Source organism: Uranotaenia lowii, chromosome 3, assembly GCF_029784155.1.
Source record: "Uranotaenia lowii strain MFRU-FL chromosome 3, ASM2978415v1, whole genome shotgun sequence".
NCBI lineage: Eukaryota > Metazoa > Arthropoda > Insecta > Diptera > Culicidae > Uranotaenia > Uranotaenia lowii.
This window is the reverse complement of record NC_073693.1, coordinates 338,100,339-338,117,703: the sequence shown is the minus strand read 5'-3', so window position 1 is coordinate 338,117,703 and position 17,365 is coordinate 338,100,339. Positions and strand designations below refer to the sequence as shown.

Below are 17,365 nucleotides of genomic sequence, written 5' to 3'. Positions count from 1 at the left end.
TATTAAAAATATTCATATCTATCAAATTCCTCAATTTTCTCAAATTTCTCAAATTTCTAAAATTTCTCAAATTACTCAAGTTTCTCAAATTTCTCAAATTTCTCTAATATCTTAAATCCTCAAATTTCTCAAATGACTCAAAATTCTCAAATTTCTCAAATTATTAAATTTCTCAAATTTCTCAAATTTCTCAAATTTCTTAAATTTCTCAAATCTCTCAAATCTCTCAAATTTCTCAAATTTCTCAAATTTCTCAAATTTCTCAAATTTCTCATATTTCTAACATTTCTCAAATTTCTCAAATTTCTCAAATTTCTCAAATTTCTCAAATTTCTCAAATTTCTCAAATTTCTCAAATTTCTCATATTTCTAACATTTCTCAAATTTCTCAAATTTCTCAAATTTCTCAAATTTCTCAAATTTCTCAAATTTCTCAAATTTCTCAAATTTCTCAAATTTCTCAAATTTCTCAAATTTCTCAAATTTCTCAAATTTCTCAAATTTCTCAAATTTCTCAAATTTCTCAAATTTCTCAAATTTCTCAAATTTCTCAAATTTCTCAAATTTCTCAAATTTCTCAAATTTCTCAAATTTCTCAAATTTCTCAAATTTCTCAAATTTCTCAAATTTCTCAAATTTCTCAAATTTCTCAAATTTCTCAAATTTCTCAAATTTCTCAAATTTCTCAAATTTCTCAAATTTCTCAAATTTCTCAAATTTCTCAAATTTCTAAAATTTCTCAAATTTCTCAAATTTTTAAAATTTCTCAAATATCTCAAATTTCTCAAATTTCTCAAATTTTTCAAATTTTTCAAATTTCTCAAATTTCTCAAATTTCTCGAATTTCTTAATAATTTTTAAAATTCTCAAATTTTTCAAATTTCTCAAATTTCTCAAAAATTCTCAAAATTCTTAAATTTTCTCAAATTTCACAAATTTCTCAAATTTCTCAAATTGCTCAAATTTCTCAAATTTTTCAAATTTCTCAAATTTCTCAAATTTCTCAAATTTCTCAAATTTCTCAAATTTCTCAAATTTCTCAAATTTCTCAAATTTCTCAAATTTCTCAAATTTCTCAAATTTCTCAAATTTCTCAAATTTCTCAAATTTCTCAAATTTCTCAAATTTCTCAAATTTCTCAAATTTCTCAAATTTCTCAAATTTCTCAAATTTCTCAAATTTCTCAAATTTGTCAAATTTCTCAAATTTCTCAAATTTCTCAAATTTCTCAAATTTCTCAAATTTCTCAAATTTCTCAAATTTCTCAAATTTCTCAAATTTCTCAAATTTCTCAAATTTCTCAAATTTCTCAAATTTATCAAATTTATCAAATTTATCAAATTTATCAAATTTATCAAATTTATCAAATTTATCAAATTTATCAAATTTATCAAATTTATCAAATTTATCAAATTTATCAAATTTATCAAATTTATCAAATTTATCAAATTTATCAAATTTATCAAATTTATCAAATTTATCAAATTTATCAAATTTATCAAATTTATCAAATTTATCAAATTTATCAAATTTATCAAATTTATCAATTTTATCAAATTTATCAAATTTCACAAATTTCTCAAATTTCTCAAATTTCTCAAATTTCTAAAATTTTTCAAATTTCTCAAATTTTTCAAATTTATCAAATTTCTCAAATTTCTCAAATTTCTCAAATTTCTCAAATTTCTCAAATTTCTCAAATTTCTCAAATTTCTCAAATTTCTCAAATTTCTCAAATTTCTCAAATTTCTCAAATTTCTCGAATTTCTCAAAAATTCTCAAAATTCTTAAATTATTCAAATTTATCAAATTTATCAAATTTGTCAAATTTATCAAATTTCTCAAATTTATCAAATTTGTCAAATTTATCAAATTTATCAAATTTATCAAATTTATCAAATTTATCAAATTTATCAAATTTATCAAATTTATCAAATTTATCAAATTTATCAAATTTATCAAATTTATCAAATTTATCAAATTTATCAAATTTATCAAATTTATCAAATTTATCAAATTTATCAAATTTATCAAATTTATCAAATTTATCAAATTTATCAAATTTATCAAATTTCTCGAATTTATCAAATTTTTCGAATTTCTCAAATTTCTCAAATTTCTCAAGTTTCTCAAATTTCTCAAATTTCTCAAATTTCTCAAATTTCTCAAATTTCTCAAATTTCTCAAATTTCTCAAATTTCTAAAATTTATCAAATTCCTCAAAATTCTTTAATTTCTCAAATTTATCAAATTTATCAAATTTATCAAATTTATCAAATTTATCAAATTTATCAAATTTATCAAATTTATCAAATTTATCAAATTTATCAAATTTATCAAATTTATCAAATTTCTCAAATTTCTCAAATTTCTCAAATTTCACAAACTTCTCAAATCTCTCAAACTTCTCAAATTTCTCAAAATTCTTCAATTTTTCAAAATTCTTCAATTTCTCAAATTTCTCAAATGCTTAAAATTTCTCAAATTTTCCTAATTCTTCAAATTTTTCAAATGTCTTAAATTTGTCAAAATTTTAAAATTTCCAAAATTTTTTTAAATTTTTTTAATTTTTCGAATTTTCTAGAACAGTTTCAAATTTCATACAATTTCATACAGATGTTCATAATTGTTCACAATTTTTTTAACTTTTCTAAAATTTTTCAATTTTTTTTTATTTTTTAATGCGTTTTAAATTTTTATTCCTCTTTATATTTTTTAACGTTTTTGTATTTTCCATTCTTTTTAAATTTTTCAATTTTTAAGATTTTTAAAATTTTTTAAATGTTGCTTATTTTTCAAATTTTTCAAATTTTTCAAAGTTTTTTAAATTTATCAAAATTTAATTTTTCAAATTTTTCAATTTTTAATTTTTTTTTAATTTTTTCAAATTTTTAAATTTTTTAATTTTTCCAAAGTTTTTAAATTTTTTAAATTTTCTTATTTTTAAATTTACCATGTTTTTTAAAATAATTTCCAAATTTTTATATTTTTCAAATCTTTCAAATTTTTCAAAATTTGCAAATCTTTCAAATTTTTCAAAATTTTCAATTTTTTCAAATTTATTTAATTTTTCAAATTTGTCAAATTTTCCCATTTTTCTAAAATGTTTTCAAATTTTTCATGTTTTTCAAATTTTGTTATTCTGTCAGTTTTAAAAATTTTCTTGAACTTTTTTTTTATATAAACTTCTTAAATTCTTCCGATTTTTCAAATTTCTCAAAATGTCTCTTGATTCCCAAATTTCTCAAATTTTTCACTTCACTGAGGAAAAACTTTGTTGATTCTATCCTCGAATGAATAGATTTCTCATAATTTGCAAATTTTAAACTATTTATGTTTATCGTTTTTCTCATATATCAGAAGTTTTAAATTTTCCTTGATAGGAATCTATTGACATTTTTTTTTTAAATTCTTGTATATGTTCTATTAATTTAAAATCTTAATTTTTAGTTCATCTTCATTACTAAGTTGCATATGTTTTAATAATAATTTCTAATTTATTGATTTTTTTTAATAATGTCATTTCAGAATATTTCGTCTTTGCTTAAAAGTACAAAAAAATTTTAAATTTCTTATGCCATGGCATTTGGTAAAGATATAAAATGTCAAAAAAAGATATTTTTATCAAATATACTTTAAACTCGGTTCACATTTTACATTGTTTTTGTTCTCATTATTTAAATTTTTCTCGTTTTTTTTTCTTTTCATTTTTTTTCCTTACTAAATTTTTCATATTTGAAGTTTGCTCTACTTTTTTATATGTCCCATCTTTTTTATTTGTCGTAACGATCTTTTTTTAAAAATTTCATCGATTTGGTCAACGTCTTCAAGTGTTTTCAATATATATCTTCAAAATTTTCCTATTACTTTCATTCTTCTTATTAATCTTCAAATTTTAATATTTGCTTTGGTTTTTATTTTTTCCGTTTCAACGATTTTGGTTAATTTTTTTCTCGATTTCCTATTTAACTTATTAAAAAAATATATATATTTCTCAATTTTCAATGTTTCATGTTTGATACCTTTTTTTTTGTTTTGATAATTTAATTTCATCTAATTTTTTTTTTTACACATTTTTGTTTATCCTTCAATTTTTCGATATTTTTCTTTTGATTTGTCATTGATCTTTTTTCATACCCCCAATTTTCTTGTTTGATTTGTTTCCTTCTATTCTGATTTAATTTTATGGTTTATTATTATTGTTCTCATAGTTGTTCCCTTTTATTCGTATTTCTATTTTTTTAATTAAAATTATTTTCTTTTTTTAGCGAACATTTTTTTTCTTTTTATTTAAATTTATTGCATGTTTTATACTGCTTTCTACTGTTTTTTTTTTATTTTGCTTAACATATATATCCTTTATATTTTCGTTTTTTTCCATTTCATCACACTTTTCTTTTAAGTGGTGTTAATTATAATTTTTCTCATTTCAACCTATTACTAAATTTGAATTTTAAACAATCTTATTTTAAAATATGATTCTTTAACCCCTTCCCTTGTAGAACCCGTTATGGGTTGAAATGAGCAAAACATTAGCCTAACTCCATCGTAATAAGTTCCGGATTCTACCGGCCTCAACAGCTTTCTTAAATTTCTCACTAATTAGTTTGCTTACGTGTACACTTAACTACGCCGGTGTTGGATTCGTCGTTGGATAATTCATTTGAGAAGTTACCCCACAGACAAGACAATTCAAAGTTTTCCTCGCAGTTGCTCGTTTAGTTAATATTTTTAGTTGCATACCTACTCTCCTATAACAGACTCCTGGCAGCAACCGGAAGCCTTTTAGAGATGTTAGGCAAAACAGCAGAACAAACGAAAAAAAGAAAAACGCCGGCAGTTCATCAGATGGCTCAAGAGTACTAAAGACAGAGATATGTAGATGGTAGTAGAAAAAAATACCCCGGAAAACTACGTAACTAATAATGACTTTCATCCCAGTCAAGTCAAGTCATGCCAGCTCGAGCGAAAATCCCAAGCATAGGGAGTTAGTTAATGAGAAAAGTCTACAAAAGGCGTAATTTTCCGGTTGCTGGAGAAGATTTTTTTTTTTTTGGCGTTGCTCTTTCTCTCGATGATGTTTTGGTGTCTGTTGTGCTACGTGTTGCTGCTACAGGAACTACCGGCAGAAATTGTTGGCGGAAATGGCAAAATAATGGGAGCCAAGCAATCTGTTCTGGGTTTTCGTGAAGTGACTTCCCTCGAAGATTTTTGGAGGGGTGAGAAGGAGCAGCAATCTAGCTTGGAAGCTGTTAATCTCAACACCCCCTGTCTGACATGACAAACAAACACACAGAAATCTGACTCTCCATGGCAGCACTTGGCTTCGAGGATTAATGTAAAGACATACATATGTATACAAAACACACCTAACTCAGCAGAAGTGCGAGTAAATTTGCGTATTCAACCGGAAGTCATTCGCTGTTCCCGGAATATGTCGTTAAGATAAACCGCACACGCACCATAACCCATATCCTCAAGCCAGACGAAATCGTGTTTTGGGTTAGGGATGTTCTCGTTTCCGGGATACGCTCATAAATCTTTGGCAATGTCTGGCTGTCTGGATGACTGTCTGTATATCTATTACAGAGGTCTTTTCCAGTTCGGTGCAATTTGTCATTTGCAAAACGTTGAATCTACCGGTACGAAGGGCAAGAGACTCTTGAAGAGTGATTCCATTTTATTATTGATCACTGTTTTGGGAATAAATGAAAGGTTCGAACAAAATTTGTGATTTGTTTTCCTCATTTGTGAAAACGATCGCATGACAAATCAAATTTAGGTGAAAATTAGCTTCGAACTAAACATAGAGAATTTTTGTAGTAGGAACTCATGTTTCTCTAAATAATGTGTGAAATGAAAATTAATATTAATCCAGAAAAAGTACCAAAATGAAATTTCATTTTTCAATTTTTTGGTTTGAATCTTTCATTGAATATATGAAACTTGCATAAAACTATTAAGTATTCCCTTACTGAGTTTTTAACAAAAATTTCATGTAACAATCATGTCACCCAGAACGTTATCGAACTCGAATTTTTGAAACATTTCTTAATTTTGAGTTATTCCTGGTCTTTTTCTAACATTCAAATATGTAAAATCTTGATTTAAAACACTCTGCTCTTGCCACGAAAACACTCTCTGGAGCCACCATGTTTTTTCCACACTAGTTCCACCCCTGGGTGTGTTGCAACACATTCATCGAGGAAAAATTCTAATCATAATCCTATTAAACTTCAAATCTAGAACTTCTTAAACTTAAATTTAAAATCGATGCCTTTTTATTTTGAACTGGAAATAAAAAATGAGCAACGCCATACTGTATGTTCCTTGAATTTAAGTTTCGATATGATTTTGTAAACTAACCCCGAGTGAATCGTTAGTAACTATTTTGTTACAAATCGGAGCTTTCTAATTTTTAGATCAAAGACCATTATCGAAATTTTGACTTTCTGTTCTTTTTTGTAGGAATTCAACCGATTTGGGTTACTGGGTTTGGGTTAGCACAGGGGCGGTCCTAGAGCTGGCTCTTGGGGGGGGGGGGGTGATTTTCCAATTTTCAAAAATCAGTCAATATAAAGGAACGTTAATATCTAGTGAAAAAAACAATCATTTGAGTGAGTGGAAGGAGCGGGGAGGGATTGCGGAGGGGTGGGGGGGGGAATGGTCAATTGCAAATGAGTCTACAATATAAGCTGCACACTGCTCCTCCTTTCTCCCTCAATTTCACTGAACAACATGTATTTAAAAAAGTATGAAAAAAGAGATGAATAATGAACTACATGAACTATTGGTCTACAACAAATCAAATAAATTTTAAAAAAATGTGATTAATCTTTTTTTACTGTTCATGTAGGAACCTTCTCAAAATTCCTAATATTTAAATAATTTTGAACTATAAAAAAATGAAATGAAAAGTTAATTCCGAATGTAATACTTTGTTTTAGTGAAGAGTCTCAATTATTTGCAATTGAAATGGCCAAGCTTTCAGGTTCAGAATTTAAAACCTTAAGCTAAATTTTTACTAAAAATTTCAATATTATTGTGTAGATAATCTGAAAGCACTAAAATATCTTCTGACTGTTTAGCATGATAGATTGCCTTGTTGCCGAAAAAATAGTGGAATGATAAGGGGATAGTTTTAATTAACAAGGGAAAAATTAAACGAAGGCAAACTGATTATGAACGATTTCGTCTCAAACTCGATTTTTTTTTCAGATTTTTTCTCTTCCTTCTTAGTCTCTGGCATTTATTAATTTTAAAACTTAGAGTAGTAGAGTGACATCGATCAATGATAATTGAGGAAGTAACTAACCTTCAAGAACAACTAAAAATATGTGAAATCTTTTCATTATCCTTTGTTCATTCATCGATAAAAATTAGAGGGAAGGTTGCCAAAAAATAACAAATTCCCGGAAAAAACAATACATATTTCGTCAAGATTATCATCTTATTTTGCTGAATGGGGAAAGATACCTACTTCTATTATTTTTTCTCACGGTAAATTACTCACAGTCTTCATGAAAATTGATCATTAAGTTAAAACCTTTTTTCTAAATCTTTTTGATATTTTACACTTTTGCTAAAAAGTGCAAAAAAAAAATTCTATAAACCTTGTATTTTCAAAATTTATACCGGAACCAAGAGCTGATAAAAAATACAAATTTGCATTTAGTGCTCCTAAATAAGTCGAAATCAGTTTTAAGGTTCTTTGCACCCCGGAAAATGTGAGTTTTGTTTCCTCGTGTTATAGTTTTGAATGCTGATTTTGGGTTCTGGAGATGAATTTGAATCTCTATCGCCAACACAAACAGCTTTTATAAATAGTTTTTTGTTCCTTTATGGCTCTAAAAACTCATAGGGAACGTACGTGAGTCATAACACGTGATCTCTTTTACGATTTATTGTTGCTGAAATCTCTTGAGAAGATTTTTTAAAATGTAAACTTTTACCACGAATATTTTATATTCGATTTCTGTTTGGCAGGACATGAATTTTTTTCATGGTCATTCATAATATGAATGTTTGATGTGATACATTTCAAACAGAATTAAATAAAATCAGATCTGAAATTTAAATTTTTGTTTTTGAATTTCATAATATAGGTTATTTATTTTAAGTTTATAATTCATATTTCGATGGTGGTAAATTGAGGGTGAAAAAACTGTGATTCAGAACCTGATTTCTTATTCTGCAATAAGTCAAGAATTCGTTGTACGCAAGTGAAAATAGCACTAGGTACTTTAGATTTTAAAATGAGGTTAGCATTTGACATCTGATATGACCTTATAAAGTTCAAAAATTCTCAATAATACAGCTGTAAACAAAAGAAAATACAGATTTTAAAATTCAAATTAATATTTAAATTTCAGATATGTATTAGCTTTTTATTCTTTAAGTGAAGTTTTATTAGAATGACTCTTCCTGATTCTAAATTGATAATTTTCCTTCGATTTAAAAAATATTTTGAATTACAAAAAAACAAATGGGAAGCTTTTCGCTGCTCAAAACTTCCTCAAACATGAATTTAATGCGGCATCAACACTTGTTGTTTATTACGATTGAATTCGTTTTTCGAAATATTGGTGACTAAAAGACAAAAAGAAAGATTAGAAAGTTAGATGGTCAATTGAAGTCATACGTTTCTTAAACCCCTACTGGAAAACTGATCTCCCCGATGGATAAATTGACTAAAATTTAAATTTCTTACAACAAAGGTAATTTAACACTTGAAGGTCAAAAGTTTTTTACTTCTTAGACCAAGATCTGTTTATCCATTAAACATGGTAGAAATTCCTAAAAATAAAGAAAATTGAAAATCACATGATTCTGTACGTTTATAATTTAATGATTTTTTTTATTGTTTCCTTCTAAATCTGAGCAAATAAAAAAGAAACTGCATATAAATCTGAGCAAATAAAAAAGAAACTGCATATTGAAGGCAATAAATGTATGATGACAACAGAACAAATATTTCAAGTATTTCAGTGTTATAACCATATTCACCCCCTATATGACTTTTTCAAATTTGTCATTTCATTAAAATTCAAAACAAAATCAAGAATTTAGAAGCTCTGAATTTGAAGCAAATATAAAATTTATTACGATTTGCTCGTGTTAATTTAGGCATATGAGGGAAATTAGTGACAGTTTTAAAAAAGTTGTCCCTATATTTCATTAAAAGCACATTCAAAATCAACACTCAACAACACAATTTTAGTAACTTATCAACAAAAGTTATTTGGTATAATTCAGTCCAGTGAATTACAAGTTAAAGCTGCTTGAGTTTGGTGGACCGACTTTTTTCAATATTGAGCCTTTTAAGTGATAAACAAACTTTTTTGTTGAATAAACACCCCCACGGAGTGGAAAATTTTGAAAATTTAAAAGCACATCTACTAAGAAAAGTTACAAGTTTTTATAGAAATTCAAGCATTTTCGGGTATTTTGCCGCTTGGGGAGGGGGGGGGGGGGTGATCAACCCGATCACCCCCCCATAGGACCGCGCCTGGGTTAGCAACTATACTAAGTAGAGACGTACCGAATAGTGATATTCGGCGAACGGCCGAATACCGAATATTGACTTTTTCAACTATTCGGCCAAACGAATATCGGCCGAATATTCGGTTGAATATTCTGTTGAGTTTTCAATAGAAATACTTCTATTTCTACTGCTATTTCTATTAGAATTTTTCTATTTCAGCCATCTTAATGTCCCTCATGTTTTAAAGTCGATTATTTCCAACCAGATGTATCAGAACTTTTTTAATTAAAGGTCTATTTCATTTTCAAAATAACCCCATTAGCTAAAAAGACATCAGATGACTTGTAGGTTCTAGGACGTTAATCACAAAATAGATTGAATTCCACTGAAATTTAGGACAAAACATGTCAAAACAGGTGTTAAGCTATTTGAAATTGCTTTTATTTATATTGAAATAGATGAATGTCTAATTTTGGCTAGATGTCATCAAAATAGTTGACAAAAATAACGATGATCTCTGACCTCAAGCAATGCTGAGTCAAGCATACAATACTTTCTACAACACTTTTCTACACTTCCGGGTCAAAACGATTTTTTGAAAAACTTGTGAAAAATAGGGAAAATCTTAACAGAAACTAGGTATTATTCTCAAACATACAAGAGGGAAAAGAAATAAAATTACTTCAAAGTTTTTATCGAAATACAAAAGCAGTGTTTAAATCGAATCTAACGAATAAATGTACTCTAAACAATCGTTTTGTAACAGAAAATTTAAAAAAAATCAAAGTGACATTCGATTATTTAATTTGATTTTGCAAAAAATTAGATTTAACATTTCTCGAATTCTTTATTTGATTTATGGGCTAGCCTGGATATATCAAGTAAATTTAGAATATACGTAAATATAAAAGTATAAAGCTATCAACAGTGAAAAATACACGGATACATCTACAATTTTTTACCAAAACCATGAGTGTTTGATGATTTTGAAGGTTTTTCAACATAAATTTTGGATATTTTGTGAATTATCCAACATCAGTTGAAAAATTTGAGATGTCAGTTTTAGTATAAGTTTGAAAAAATAAATATTCGGCCTATTCGACCTATTCGGCCTATTCGGCCGAATACCTAGCTCAACTATTCGGTGAGCCGAATATTCGGCTTAACGGTTTTTTGGCGGTATTCGGCGCCGAATATTCGGGCTACCGAATATTCGGTACATCTCTAATACTAAGCTTGTCAGATTTCCCAGATATTTGCTTTAAAATTTGAGCAAAGTCTTGGCCGAATTTCTCTGAAAAAGCCCGGATTTTGCCCGGATTTCTTCACTTTATTTGCGCATTGTATTATATTTTTTTTATTTTTACGTCAATAATAGATGTTTTTTCGCAAGTTCATCAAAATATTCGTAAACTGATTTTAGGAAGCCTTCAATACGATTTTAAATTTGCTGATGTGTATCGATGAAAAAAAAAGTTTCATTTGAGTTTCTTCTATATTTTAGTAGAATAATTTCTTTGGTTTTATCCAAATGTGCCCGGATATTGCTCGGATTTTTTATTGAAATTTTTTAAATCAAATGCCCGGATTTCGCCAGATTATTAGATAAATTAGGCCTGCTAGGCCTAGATTTTTTGTGATATTCCTATCAAACTCAGCTTGCCTAGCTCGCTTTTTGGATTCTGTGAATTTGTACAACAGCAAAACATAGAAAAAAAAACAAAAAAAAAACTTCCAGTTTTTAATCAACCCCCAATTTTTTTCACCTCTTCATAAAAACGGACAAACGTAAATTAACATTTAAACTCGTAGAGTTCGATTGCCGTAAAATAGAAAAAAAGTTTTTCTCAAACTGTCACTGTTTTAAATGTAAAAGATGATTGATTTATGTTGTTCGCTTAGCTGATTTTCACTTATTTTATACCAATCTGAAAAACATGATTTCCTTTACCCACACGTATATTCAAAGAAGCAAGAGATACATGCATATATTTAGGGGTAAAATTTATCACAAAAATTACAAAAATTACCATGATAAGTGTACCGAGGAAAGTTTTTCCTCATATAGATACTAATGCACAAATGATTACTGCGTTGACAACAAAATCCAAATTTCAAATAAAAGAGCTATCACTAAAACCGGTAAAACCGATTAAATAGGTGTTTAAAACAAGCTGCGAAATGATAGCCGAAACTAATTTCAAGTAGAAAAATACGATTTGTCAACATAAACAAGTTGTTAGTTAAAACTTGAACGACTAAACAAAACAAAAATATTTGATTCCAAAAACTTTTATTTTCGGTCCAACGTTTCGGCGTTACTTAACACTTTCATCAGGGATCCTGTACAAAAATGTATAAGGTAATTATTAAACGGAACAGTACAAAAACTTTTGTTTTGTAAGAGATTAAATGAAAAAAATAAAGGTTTCAGTGAAGTGCTAAGATAAGCATTCCCAAATTATTATTTCACGTAGCTGGACCGGGCAATTCCTGGCATTTTATTTGAACAAAATCTGCGCAAATTTCAGGAATAAGTGCAAAAAAATCAATGAGAACGTAAATTAAAAATTACTTGAAATTTGAATTTTTTGTCAAAACACATCAGCAGCGCCAAAATCATTTTTTGAAAATCACTCCAAAACATTTGTTAACAGAAAACAAAGTTTGAGATTTTTGTTTCATTTTCAAATAATATGAATAATCCAGGCATCCGGACCAGACCGGATTAACCTCAAAATTAAAAAAAAAATCGGCTAAGCCCGGATGAATCTCTAATCTGGAGTGCTTATCCTTCGATGTTAATTAAACAAAGTCACTCTAAAATTGTAAAAGTGGCTTCGAATTTCAGGTTGCGGCTCATAGATGAAATCCAATGCCAGATTCCAATTTTGGACGTTAATTTTTGTCAATTTGGCTAATTTTGTCAATTTTGTCAATTTTGTCAATTTTGTCAATTTTGTCAATTTTGTCAATTTTGTCAATTTTGTCAATTTTGTCAATTTTGTCAATTTTGTAAATTTTGTCAATTTTGTCAATTTTGTCAATTTTGTCAATTTTGTCAATTTTGTCAATTTTGTCAATTTTGTCAATTTTGTCAATTTTGTCAATTTTGTCAATTTTGTCAATTCTGTCAATTTTGTCAATTTTGTCAATTTTGTCAATTTTGTCAATTTTGTCAATTTTGTCAATTTTGTCAATTTTGTCAATTTTGTCAATTTTGTCAATTTTGTCAATTTTGTCAATTTTGTCAATTTTGTCAATTTTGTCAACTTTGTCAATTTTGTCAATTTTGTCAATTTTGTCAATTTTGTCAATTTTGTTAATTTTGTCAATTTTGTCAATTTTGTCAATTTTGTCAATTTTGTCAATTTTGTCAATTTTGTCAATTTTGTCAATTTTGTCAATTTTGTCATTTTTGTCAATTTTGTCAATTTTGTCAATTTTGTCAATTTTGTCAATTTTGTCAATTTTGTCAATTTTGTCAATTTTGTCAATTTTGTCAATTTTGTCAATTTTGTCAATTTTGTCAATATTATAAAATTTCATATTTTGAATATTTTGTCAAATTGATTAACAGGGACATTGTCCATTTATTTTAATTTTTTTATATTCAATCACTTTTGAAAAATGCATGATCTTTTTGTTAAAATTGACAAATTTATAAGAATAACAAAAGGGACAAAATGCTTAAAATGACAAAATTTATTTGTTTTGACAAAAAAATAGAATAAAGACAAAAATTGAAGAAACTGACATAAAAAAAAATTATTAAAATGAGACTATGTAAAATTGTCATTTTTGTCATTGTTGTCAATTTAAAAAATAATTCAATTTTCTCAACTTCATCAATTGCAAACAACGCAGTTTTTTACAATGCTGAAATATCCTCTTAAGTGTTTTTCTTGTTATGTTTCTCAATTTTCTCAGTTTTGTAAATTGTCGAGAAGTTTATTTCGAGTTAACTGTAAAAAAGGCTTTGCATCATATGTGTCAATATATAATTGACATTTTGTATGAAAGGCTACAATCCATTGATAAGTGCATTAATTTTGGCTTGAAATTCGCGTTCTTTAAATTTATATTTCTTTTATTTTTAAGTTACCATATGCTGTAATTCCAAACAGAGTACATTGAAATTATACTTATTTTGAAAAACTTCATAGGAAGGACATCTTACAGGATTTTTCAGGATTCAACCATTCAAACCCCATCAATTGGTTTCAAATTAACTAAAAACTAAGGATTCATTATTGCTTCATTATGGATTTAATGCGTTCGGAATTCTTTGAACATAATATGATGATTCAAAATTTAGAGTTGTATCATTTGTTTATTATTAAGTGTCATATGTTATAATTTACAGGATGTAAGGAAGGCACCACCCCACTGTCAAATGTCTGAAATCGGGTTTTATATAAACGGAAGGATACCTAGTTAAAATTTTCCAATTCATTTTAGAGAAGATTAAGGGGGGGGGGGGTCTAACGGGTATAAAAAACACCATTTTCACGATTTTTTTCTAGAGCTATCGTTCAAACAAATGTATTCAAATTTTTTGAATTATACTGAGCATTGTTAAAAGAACATTTAGTAATTTTTTCGTAGAAAAATATTGAAAAATGAGCCGGTAACGGAGCACTTTCGAGGATGCCTTTTAAAAAACAGGATTTGCGGTGGACACTGTATCTCAGCACAGAATCATCTGAAGTCAAAAAATCAGAGCGAAATATTTTAAATACATGTTTTTCTGGACCCCAACGTTTTTATTTAACTTAAAAAAAAATTTATGAAATTTTTGTGACTGTTTGAAGTAAAAACTACGATTTTTCACGAAAAAATCCGCCATTTTTCACCTGTAAAATCTCCCCAAAGTAAAAAAAAACAAAAAAGAAAAACGTTGGGGTCTGGTATTTTATATGTAGAAACTATGTTCCAAATTTGAAAAGAATCGGATAAGAAGTTTTCAAATGACGATGTCCACGGACTTTAAAAATGTGCTTTCGAGAAAAACGCGTTTGAAGTTTCTGCTCTTGCTTTCTTGCAGTATTAGATAGGAGGAGATAAAGGCCTATAATTTCTGCAGTTTTGCTTCAATTGACTTGAAAATTTGACACAACATTCTTGAAATGTTTTACAATAAGAAAATAAAAAAATAAAAAAATCGATTTTTTGAAAGTGTTAGACCCTACCCCCCCCTTAATGAAATCATTGATTTTTTCGGTGCTTTATTATTCGAATTCCAGTAATTGATCAACAACAATAAGCTAGGTGGAAGCTGCTATTAAAAATCTTAAAATTGAAATTGATAATCCACGAGGATACAACGAAGTTAACCTTCTTTCAGAGAGGGGAACGACTAATGAATAAAAATTGCAGAAAATATTTGATTTTGGGTTTGCTTGAGGAAATCAATGATTATTTTTAATGATTTTTTTCAAAATTAATCAATGACTAATTGTGGAGAAATGAATCTTGATCATCATATTTTTATGAGATTTTGAATAATGTGTTTACTTTCATCTTTTCTTGATGCCTAGCTCGTTTCAATGAGCTTTAGTGACAGAATTTTGTTGTTTTTTTGTCTTTTGATGATGGCTGCAGATTTTCTGCGGTAATTTAAGTATCGCCTTTGTGTGGAATCAGTCTATGCTTTATTACGGTACGCAAACTGGGAATTTTTTATTGATAACCCTTTGATTTCTCAGTAATTCTAAAAAAAAACCTACCTTACCTCCTTCAGATTAGTCTAGTTTGATTCCTCTGTGCTATATCTTAAAAATCGAAATCTAAAATCAACTTTTTCGAATACTGCCGTTTAATGTTATATTTAAAAATGATTATCAACTCATGTGAATCAAACATTTCCCTTCTAATAAGTAAGAACGGATTTAAATATCAATTTTTTTTTTAATAAATGAGGCTAATGGAACTGTGTTGAGTAAAATCAATTTGAGTACATGGTTTCTTTTTTTCCGCTACGGTGGGCCTATGTGTATTAAAAAGTGTCCCCCAATTCACAAGTAAAAATACCAACAAACCAACATCAATTATGAATGCTGTGACCCGAAATTATAAATAGATTATGTTTCACAAACTCTTCACTCGGCAGCTACCTGCGGTGATAAAGCAACTCTCTTGTAATAGGAAGGTAGCTGGAACACCATTCAACATTAATTCGCTCGGCATGACCAGATGAATGACTTTGCTAATTCAGGCTCTCCTCTTAGAGTCTCGCCACCACCTACAAAACCAACACCAACACCATTCCACTGCACTGCTGCTAAAGTCATTTGTTAAAGGATTGCGACAGGTTCCTCGCCATACCGGACACACCGAATGACATCGCTCTTTTCAGCTTCACAGTTTCCCGCAAAGTTCTCGAGCACCAACAACTTCCCTCCTTCCCTTAGTCTGAGCCATCCTTTCTCATCTCATCACCGAGTATCGGATCGCTTGGTTGGCACCATCCTCGTTTTCCAACCGTTTCCGGTTTTCTCCGAGCTTTCTCTGAAACTACATAGCTGCTTACTCATCAGCCGGAAGTGTCAAGGAAATGGCAAAAATTGCCTTCCATTAAGGTTAATGGAGCGAATCTACAACGACCTGGCTGGCTTGGCGTGGGTACGCGGTCTACCTACTTCTGTCATGTTTCTGGGAATCGCGCTTCGATTGCAATGTTGGACATTTTACATCGAAGGGCTGTCCGGAATATTCTGTTTCACTTCCGCTCTGGCTGGCTCGAAGGCGTTCGGAAAATTCCCACGAATTGAGTTCTTTTTACCGACTACGGAACCCCGGATCAGCGTTCATTTTAAAGGTTTCGAAAGATAATTTAGTTCCGCGAATTGCAAGTGGCAGATTACAAGACAATTTTAAAGCAGTTGATCTGGACTTAGGTTGAAATTATCTTGGCACTTCACCAAGAAGAACCTCTTGGTATTGACTTCTTAGTATTGAGGATTCCTAAACATTTTTCTCGAACAGAAGCTTTTTTCCATCAGGCCGAATAAATAAGGCCCTCAAAGCCAAAGGGGCGGTATAAGTGACCAAATTATCGATTTTAAGTTAATGATGCCAAACGATTCCTAATGTATTCAACTAGATTTGATAACTTTTTTATATTTTAAGAATTTTATTTACATACTTTTTCATTCGAAAGAAAAATACAAATTCTTTAAAAATTTATGGAAAATGGTCAAACACAAAAACTTCAAAGCTTGTTTTCTCAAAATACGCAATTATCAACTTATATCCCTTTGGCACCAAGGGCCTCAAAAATCAAATTCTTCTTTTGTCACTCGGCCATCAAACATGGCGTGGGAAGGGGCTAACTGCACGACTATAAATTAGCAAAAAGCTTGCAATCATAAACCGAAAACACACAATGTAAAAAAACTTTAATTTTGAACCAATTTAACTTCTCAGCAATTATTTGCTTGTAAAAATAGTTCTCAACGTACATAATCAGAAATATCAAGTCGTCAGCAGGTGAAGTAATACTCAAAGTAAAACTTAATCTGAACAAGAATCTTAAAATGCTGCCAAATAGTTTAAAATCAACGATAATGAAAATAATGAAAATTGACAAAACTGACAAAATTGACAAAATTGTTAAAAATTGACAAAATTGACAAAATGACAAAATTGACAAAATTGACAAAATTGACAAAATTGACAAAATTGACAAAATTGACAAAAATGACAAAATTGACAAAATTGACAAAATTGACAAAATTGACAAAATTGACAAAATTGACAAAATTGACAAAATTGACAAAATTGACAAAATTGACAAAATTGACAAAATTGACAAAATTGACAAAATTGACAAAATTGACAAAATTGACAAAATTGACAAAATTGACAAAATTGACAAAA

The 17,365-nt window shown here is 28.6% G+C and overlaps 1 protein-coding gene across 1 annotated transcript in view; it reads left to right on the top strand.

Moving 5' to 3' along the window:
- LOC129757264 (adhesion G protein-coupled receptor L1-like) overlaps positions 1 to 17,365 on the top strand; it is a 205,335-nt gene that overhangs the window by 43,413 nt on the left and 144,557 nt on the right. The gene's annotated exons all lie outside the window — the stretch shown is intronic.